General features: G+C 35.7%; 1 non-coding gene across 1 annotated transcript; it reads left to right on the top strand.

Moving 5' to 3' along the window:
• The first annotated feature begins 7518 nt into the window (after positions 1–7518).
• Positions 7519–7625, top strand: LOC116121948. Its single transcript, XR_004126808.1, has one exon. It is a non-coding gene; the product is annotated as a small nucleolar RNA R71 (small nucleolar RNA).
• Positions 7626–9645: the final 2020 nt, after the last annotated feature.

Raw genomic sequence — 9645 nt, 5'->3', positions numbered from 1 at the left:
GAGGGGAGTGAGATGAGAAGAAGAAATACATGGAGATAAAAGAGAGAGGCAAACCATAGGTCCTATTTCTTTATAAAATTACAAGCAAACCCAAAATTACAAAAAGCATACCAAAGGTCTAAGGCCCATGTACCGGGCACCATGCAATTTCAAACAAGAACATCGCATACATCCAAAATTAACATTTTGAATTTGGGTGGGTGAAATTATTAAATTACCCTTCTTATACGTGCAGAATTATTATTGGTTTTATATGTTCAAAAACTACAATTTGGCCCCCTATGCGAAAAACGAAAAGCAAAAACGGAACAGTAGCTTTCTTGCTGCGGTGAAGTTCATACACATGGTCGCTACGGTGAAGTTTTATTTCGCCGTGGCAAACACCATAAACTTCTAGAAAACACAAAATGTTCCAGAGAGTTTCGTGTTGCAGCAAAGTTTTATTTCACCGCAGCTAGATCTACTTTTCTGGCAGGTTGCCGCGGCGAAGGTTTATTTTGCCGTGGCCAGATTCACTTTTTGCATCTCGCCACGGCAAAGTGTTATTTCGCTGTGGCTAACTCCGTAGCATAGTGAATCGCACAGTCACCTTTTTTGCATTTTTTTCATGTAACAATACGGATCCAAATCAAATCGAATGCACAAGCATTCGACCAGGACATCAACCAATCAATAAGTCACTCATCAACACATCATTAGTCAATTGATCAATTAAACCAATCAAAATACAAAAATTCACCATATTCATGAAAACAGATTATGCAAAAACATGTTATCAAACATCAATGATTACACAAAATAATCTAGTACCCAAGGTTCTGATACCACTGTAAGCATATGATCGGGTATTTCAAAACAAATAAATACCGATCATATGCTTAATCCCAAATCTAGGTACAGATTATAATGTTTATAAATTTTGCATTACAACAATATAATAAATCCATACAATGATTCAGAATGCTTACACATGTTTGGAGGCTCCTCCAAGTATCTCTGATTTCGCTTACGATCACTGTTCACAGCAATGTTCACCGACTACTATTCATCAACACTATTCACGTGAATCTTTGCTAATCGATCCAAAATAGGATCGTACTCACAGAATCCACACAAAGACAATCTGCGGAACCCTTGATTATTTTGCTATAACAATCAAGGGTTTCTAGAATCAAGAAAGAAGGAGAAGAAAAAAAAATTATTTTTCACTCGAGAGTGACACGTGAGAGGGAGAGAGATTTTCTGTGGCTAGGGTTTTAATTGAATGAATAATTCTATATTGTTTTAATTTTAATTTGCACTTATATAGTGCAACAATTAAAACCCTATTCCACTTAGGAATAGCCATGGGCTCCAACCCTAGTTCACCCTTGCAACCAAACACCATGTAATTGGTATTTTAAATTAATAAATTAATTATTATTATAACTAAAATCAATTAATATACAATGCCGCAATATGCTTTCCATTTCTTCTTCTGGCACACACTTACGTATCATCTGATCTGCACAATGCTTATACAGAAAAGGTTCCTCCCAAAAGTAGAACTTTAAATCAGAAAAGAACTTCTTCTTTTGTTGGAAAGTCATATCCATCGGGAGCACTCGAGATGACAAGTAGTTTGTTATATCAGCATACCATGGTGCTTCTTCAATTTTCATCAGTTGTTCATCTGGAAATGTGTCTTGAATTTAGACTTCTTTCTCATCCTCTCTTCCCGGTTGCTCAAATTTTGACAAGTAATCTGCCACCACATTCTCCGACCCTTTCTTATCCTAGATTTCCAAATCAAATTCTTGAAGGAGTGGAATCCATCGGATAAGTCTCAATTTTGCTTCTTGCTTTGCTAAAAGATGCTTAAGCACCAAATGATCTATGTAGACAATGACTTTTGAACCTAGCAAACAAGAGCGAAATTTGTCAAATGCATAAACAACTGCCAAGAACTCTTTTTTAGTGGTAGTGTAATTCAATTGTGCATCAGTCAATGTTCTACTGGCATACTGTATCACATGCAAAACTTTATTCTTTCTTTGCCCTAAGACTACCCCTATCGCATAATCACTAGCATCACACATCAACTCAAATGGATGTTCCTAATCGAAAACTGCAATAATAGGTGCATATACTAATAATTTCTTAAGAGTTTGAAAAGCATGCAATCATCATTAAAATCAAAAGGTGCATCTTTAATTAATAAATTGCAAAGGGGTTTAGAAATCTTAGAGAAATCCTTGATGAATCTTTTGTAGAACCTCGCATGTCCTAAGAAACTCCGGATAGATTTGACATTTGTTAGAGGTGGCAACTTTTCAATCACTTTACTTTTGGCTCGATCCACTTCAATTCCCTTCCTTGATATCCGATGTCTAAGAACTATGCCATCTTGAACCATAAAATGACACTTCTCCTAGTTTAACACTAGGTTAGTGTCTTGACAGCGTCGCGAAACAAGAGAAAGGTTAGAAAGACAATCATCATAAGAAGAGCCAAAGATAGAGAAATCATCCATGAACACTTTGAGAAACTATTCCACCGTATTATTAAACATGGACATCATGTATCGCTAAAAGGTGGCTAGTGCATTACACAACCCAAAAGGCATCCTCATATACGTAAATGTACCATATGGACAAGTAAAAGTCGTCTTTTCTCAGTCTTCTAGAACAATAGGAATCTGGTTATACCCTGAGTAGCCATCCAGGAAAAAATAATAGGCATGTCCCACTAGTCTTTCCAACATCTAATCAATGAATGGTAACGAAAAATGATCTTTCCTTGTTGCTTCATTCAGTTTCCTATAATCAATACACACCTTCCAGCCCATGATTATCCTGGTCGGGATCAATTCGTTGCTCTCATTTTTCATCACCGTGATGCTGCCTTTTGATGTGTGTTTACTACAACATGCAAAACTAGCAAGTGCACTAGTCGCTCAAGTAATAGAGTGATAGGTAGGATATCGTTCCCACGAGGACTGGTAGCAAAGCACTAAGTTTCCTAACGTTAACAAGTTGAAGCAATCGAATATCTTGGATTGGTGGGAGCAAATTGTAATTGAAAGAAAACAAAAATAAAATTTAACAAAGAATTAATTCTTAAATAAGAAAGCAAATGAAACACAGAAATCAATTTAAGTAAAACGGGTAGGGTTTTGACTTCGTTTGGACTTTTATGGGTTAAACCGAAGAGTTACACTATTTTCACATTCATGTGCAATGGTTGTAAATCGGATTCACTAACATGTTAACATACCCTCTCGGGCTATGTTTACCTATTCATCCTTATTAACAATCCGCACCCAACAAATTGAAGGTTAATAATTCTAAAATCATTAAGCACAAGAATCCTAATTTGATTTCATTAATTCTTGAATCTATCTCTAGCATCCAATACTATAATGGTGATTACCCAAGAAGCTTAACATGAATTATTTCTCAATCTCATCATGTTCATCACATACAGCATTTAATTTCAGAGTAACACACAACCAAAACTTATTCACATGGAAATAACACAATCAATTACTTAACCCATTTAAAATCCAAACTACAATCAAAACCCTAACCCATAGAAGATTAGTTCATAGCTAAACTAACACTACAAAAACGAAAAATAGAAATAAATAAGTTAAACATAATGAAACTGAAATGAAAGATAAGAAATCTCCCCAAAAGATGAATCTTCTAGTCAAAATCTGAATCTTTTTCTCACAATCCGAAAAATGCAAGCTTTTTCTCTAAGAAAAATGTAAAAGACGGCTAAACCTAACAGCTCAGAGTTCTCTCAAAAAGTTAAGTTTTTCCTTTTATACTTAGTCTAAAAACCCAGCCAAAAACACGCACACACGAAACTGTGCGTTTACAAAACTGAAACATTTGACTGTCGCCTTCTTCGCCGCGGCGAAGAATGAAAAATCCCAACTCGTCTCTGCCTAACTTCGCCGAGGCGAAGACAATTTCTTCGCCGGGGAGAAGCTCCTTCAAAAGTTCTGAAATTTACAGAACTGCCACTCTGCTTGCCTCTTCGTTCGATTCTTCAATTTTCGGCTCTCTACCTTGGAAACAAGCTTCATCGTGCGTTGTCCTTCTCCGGAACTCTCCTATCTTCTGAAATCCACTCAATTCTGAGTCAAAACTATCCAATTTTGTCTTTATTCGCTCAAAAAGTCCATTTTAACCTGAAACACGAAAAGTAAAGAATTAAGCACCAATTCAGGTAAAAATGCACTAGAAAGTACCTGAAATCCGTTAAAAAGATTAAATAAAAACTGTATAATTTACGGATTATCACCTTTCTTTGGAACCACTTGTACTGGACTCACAAAAAGACTATCTGAAATGGGATAGATGATTCCCGCTTCCAAAAGCTTTACCACTTTCTTCATAGGAGGGTTCAATCATCATTGTGGTTGTTCTCTTGGCTTTATATCATCCTCCATAAGGATCTTGTGCATACAAAGAGATGGAGAAATGCCCTTTATATCTAAAATGGTATATCCAATTGTGGACTTGTGCTCTTTTAACATCCGAATCAACTTCTCTTCCTCCAATTTACTTAAGTTCGCATTGATAATCACTGGAAAAGAATCAAATTCACCAAGATACACATACTTGAGATGAGACGGTAAGGGCTTCAATTTAAGTTGGGAGGTTCTTCCAACTTTGCCTTGTCCTTCTCCTTACTCATGTCCAAGTCTTCAAATTCTGGATCATGGATTTTATTCATCGGTTGAAGTGCTTCCAAATGCCTAGCACATTCATTCTTCTTTGGCTTATTTTCCTCAGTAGTTTTGGATTGAGAAATGCATGCTTTAAGAGGTAGTTGAGGATTGATCTCTTGAAATGTGTGTTTTAATAATCTATCAACCACATCAACCTCGAAAACATGACTCTACTTGCGATGGAAATTTCATGGCCTCAAATGTTAGAGTAGGTGCCCTAGAGCCAATCAATTATTGTAGAATTGACTCTTTTTAATAATGTTCATTGATCAATAAAAGGCATTTTATTCATATCGCGTAAATCATCATTGTATGTATTGATATATGTCCTTAGAATGGTAGAACCGTGATGAGGATATCAATTGTTTTAAATCTTGATAGTGAGAACCCTATGAGCACATATGGTGGCCATTCTAGAAATGTCTGTAGCCCTAGTATTATTCTGAAGTAAGGGCACATATAATACGATAAGGCTATCATAGTATTGAACAACCCTGTTGAAAGGCAGTGACTGATCTCACTTGTCAAGGTTGTTTGGTGAAAACCTGGTGTAACACATGGGTTCTTGCTGTAGGCAAGTTCACTGGATTGACCCACCAGAGGATTCCATATGGATGGTAACCCCAATGTCTATGGAACAAATCCTTTACGAATGGTGGTGCATGTAATCCTTAGACTTGAGATCACCAAAGTGCCTTGTGCACCGATTAGTGTAGTTTGACACTAGCCCAACGTAGTTCTATTCAGAGCTGTCAATACAGTAGTGATTGGCTGCATCAAGGAGTGTATCAAGACTATGGTGGATCGACAGAGGATTCATCACTCCCGGGTATGGGGAAAGTTATCTCATAGCGCAATTCAGTAAATGGCAATGACACTAAAACTGTGGTCACATTAGGGTTGAGTTGTTGCTCTATCTAGTTTATAATTTAGGCTATTGGTCTAGTAACTGAACAAATAATATTGAGAGTAACCGAGGTTGACACTATTTCTATGCCCCAGTCTCGTTGAGATATCGGATGATGAAAGGATTGGATTGTACGGTAACCATATCGTTGACAGGTAATTGTTTCGCTGAATCCAAATCTATCGGATGGCCATGATGCTTGTTAGGGGCCAATCTTGGTCTGTGTGTAGTGAGACGATTAATTGGTGTTAATCGCGATACTACACACTACCGATATGATAAGAAGCCTACGGGTCACACACATAGAAGATAATTTAAGAGCAAGTTTATAAGAAGGGCGTTTTCATCTTTTTAGGTGAAAGGGTATTTTGATAATTTCACAGTGTAATTAAATTTGCTGAGGTCATAGCCTTTATTCAATTTGTTAACAAAATTAAATAAGTGAAATTATTTTTAAATATGTGTTTGCATATATTTAAATGAATTATTATTATTGTTAAATGTTAATATATGATAAATATATATTAATTGAATTTAAGTGAAATAATAATAATAATAATTAAAATATCTAAATGGGGCTGTTTGTACATAGGGGTTGTTTGGGTTGGTGCCCAAACCTATTCCATGATGGAATAGGGCAAAGTGTGCACTATATAAGTGCAACACTTAGTGAAATTAATTAAGTAATTTCATTTCAATCATTTTGATAAAAACCCCAGCCCCCTTTTCTCTCTTCCACGCCACTTCACATATGCTTGAATCAAAATTTTATTTTTGATTTTGTTCTTGGTTCTTAAGGCTAAGGAGGATCTCTCAAATCTCTCTTTAGTTCCTTGAGGTTATCTTCGTGTGGACTAACGGTGGTTCGATCCTACCCTTGGATCGGTAACGAAACACATTCAGAGATAAGTTGGAGGAGCCTCCAAACGTGCGTATGGTTTATTAACTTTAAAACTAATTTCTTGCAGATTTTATTTAATGTATAAATTGTTAAATTTTTGCCCTGATCTTGGTTCTAAGAAACGATCCATGTTGTTTATGATTTTATTTCTGCTGTCATGACCTGATCATTTCCTAACATCAAACACATTAAAAGTTACCGTTTTATCTTGGACCCTCAAAATCAATTTTCCTTCCTATACATCAATTAAAGTTCTTCTTGTAGCAAGGAATGGTCTTCCCAAAATGAGCAGTATCTCTTTGTTTTCCTCCATATCCATTACATCAAAATCTGCAAGAAAGATGAATTTATCCACCTTGACTAGCACATCTTCAATAATACCCCATGGATGCTTGATTGATCGATCTACAAGCTACAAGGAAACCATTGTAGGCTTCACTTCACCAATCCCTAGTTTCCTAAAAATAGAAGAAGGCATTAGATTTATGCTAGCACCTAAATCAGACAAAACTCTATCAAATGTAACATCTCCTATAACACAAGGTATAGTGAAACTCCTTGGATCCTTGAGTTTTGTTGGTAACTTCTTCTGTAAAATGGTATTGCATTCCTCTGTGAGCAGAACTGTTTCTTACTCTTCCAGCTTCCTTTTGCTTGAAAGAATTTCCTTCAGGAACTTAGCATAACTCGGCATATGCTACAATGCATCTGCAAAGGGAATGTTAATGTGTAGTTTTTTGAATACATCAAGAAATTTAATAAACTGCTTATCCTGATTTTGCTTCCTTAATCTCTGAGGGAAAGGAATTGGAAGAGTGTCGTGTGACAACTTTAGCGGTATTTTAGGAAATGGAAATTTTTTCGTCCTTGTCTTTGGCATCTTCTCCTTCTTTGGATCTTCTTTTCTTGGACTTGTTGGCTTCTCTTCAACAATGAACATTTGGTAGCAAACCCGCATAGAATGTTTCAACTTGCATCCAAACAGGTAAACAATGGTGTGGACACTTCCTCAACATTTCCTTATATCTCTCCCATGCTTTATGTAATGATTCATGGTCACCTTGTACAAATGAGGTGATGTCATTTCTCATCTTTGTCGAAAGAGTTGGTGGATAATACTTGTAAAGGAACTTCTGTGCTAGATCATTCCATGTCGTGATAGTTCCAATAGGTAATGACATTAGCCGTCCTTTTGCCTTTTCTCTCAACGAGAATGGAAACAGTCGCAACCTAATAGCATCATCTGTCACCTTGTTGTGTTTGAATGTATCACAAATTTCCAAGAAGTTGGCTATGTGCAGATTAGGATAATATTTTGGATCTCTCCCAAACTGTACTAATTGTTGAATGACTTGGATTATAGCCAACTTTTACTCAAAGTTATTAGCCTCAACAGGCTGTCTGGCTATGCTCGGACTACAACCATTAACTTGTGGAAGTGAAAACTCCCTCAAGGTTCTATTTTTAGCAATCTCAATGAGTCTCTCCTCTCTTTCTCTTCTCTCTATGATGAGTCTTCTTGATGTTCTTTCAATCTCTGGATCAATAGGAAGCACAAGAATATTTCTTGCTTTTCGCATAAACTACAAAGGAAATAAAAAGAGCGTGAGATCACATAACAAACAAAAATTAAACTAAAATAAGTAAAACTGAATATTAAACTTCAACTAAGCAAAAACTAGAAAACTTCAGTATTAACACAAAATCAATCCCCAGCAACGCTATCAAAAACTTGATGCCTTATTTCACAAACATGCATATGTAGCAAGTGCACTAGTCACAAAAAGTAATATAATGATGAATAGAGTATCATTCCCATGAGGAATGATACTCTATTCATCATTATATTACTAAATTTAAAACAGCTAAAGTATTCTAAAAACGATTATCAATTCAAGAAAAAAGGTTAGGGTTTTGATTTCACCAAGTTACTCCAATTCAACCTATAATTCCTATTATTCTCAAATTCACATGCAAGGATTAGAAATCAGACTCCCTAGGTTGTAAAATATACCTTCTCATGCTATATTTCCCTACTTATCCCTATTAGACTTCCACACCCAACAAAGTCCCTTAAGCAAGTGGAATCCTATAAAGATTTCATAGATCGCATTTGTCTATCTCTAGTTTTCGCTCAGTCTATGGTGTTTATCTCAAGAAGCTAATACATGAATAGCTTCTCAGTCTCATCATGTTCAACATTCATTTGAATCAAAAACCCAATTTTCAAATGCATTAAGAACAAAGATAAACACTTAATCCATGCAATAGAATCCAAAAACAACAAGATATTATAGATTAAGTCATTGTAAACTAAGATCCATCAAAACCCTAACCCAAAAACGAGCTAGTTCATATTCAAAATGAAAATAAACAGCAAATACCTAAAGAAATCAAAGTTCAACATCATAATAGAAGAAAGGGAAAAGAAATCTTCTCTAATTTGGAGACCTAAATCCTCCCAATCTTCTTCTCCTCTCCCAATTTCCTAAAATGTCGACCTCCCTCCCAAAATGGGCTAATTTTTCTTTATATAGTACCCTAAAACCCTAGGATAAAAAGCTATAAAAGGAAAACATCCTGTTTTTACAAAACTAAAATTTGCAATTATCATCGTGGTAAAGCTTTTTTGTTGCTACGGCGAAGTTAATGTAACGCCCACATCAAGGTACGCAACTTTACTTATGCCTTAATACCCTTAGTTGAATTTTGTTAAAGTTATCTTGAACAAGTGTGAAGAAAATTCCCTAAAATTCCATTAGGGGTAAAATGGTCTTTTCACTCATAATTAGTTGAAAAAGTGAGGAGTTAAAAGAAGTAGAATAATATGGAGAATGCAATAAAAATGAGGGCATTATGGTAATTGATTAAGGGACATAGATGAAATTTCATAGAAAGTGCAAGGGTAAAATGGGAAACTACAAGTAATATTTTGTTATATTAAGAATTAAAGAATGAAACCCTAGCCATTTCTTCTCCTCCATTCATGCCACCTTCCACCCAAGCTCTCTCAAATTTCTTCCATCATTTTTCAAGGAAATTCATAGATCTTGGTTCATTTTTAGTGGAATTTCAATCCCAAGCATCCTTAGGTAAGATCCTTGCACTAAGATA

Source organism: Pistacia vera, unplaced genomic scaffold, assembly GCF_008641045.1.
Source record: "Pistacia vera cultivar Batoury unplaced genomic scaffold, PisVer_v2 Contig129, whole genome shotgun sequence".
NCBI classification, from domain to species: domain Eukaryota; kingdom Viridiplantae; phylum Streptophyta; class Magnoliopsida; order Sapindales; family Anacardiaceae; genus Pistacia; species Pistacia vera.
The sequence above is the reverse complement of the archived record's forward strand: the minus strand, read 5'-3'. Positions and strand labels throughout refer to the sequence as shown.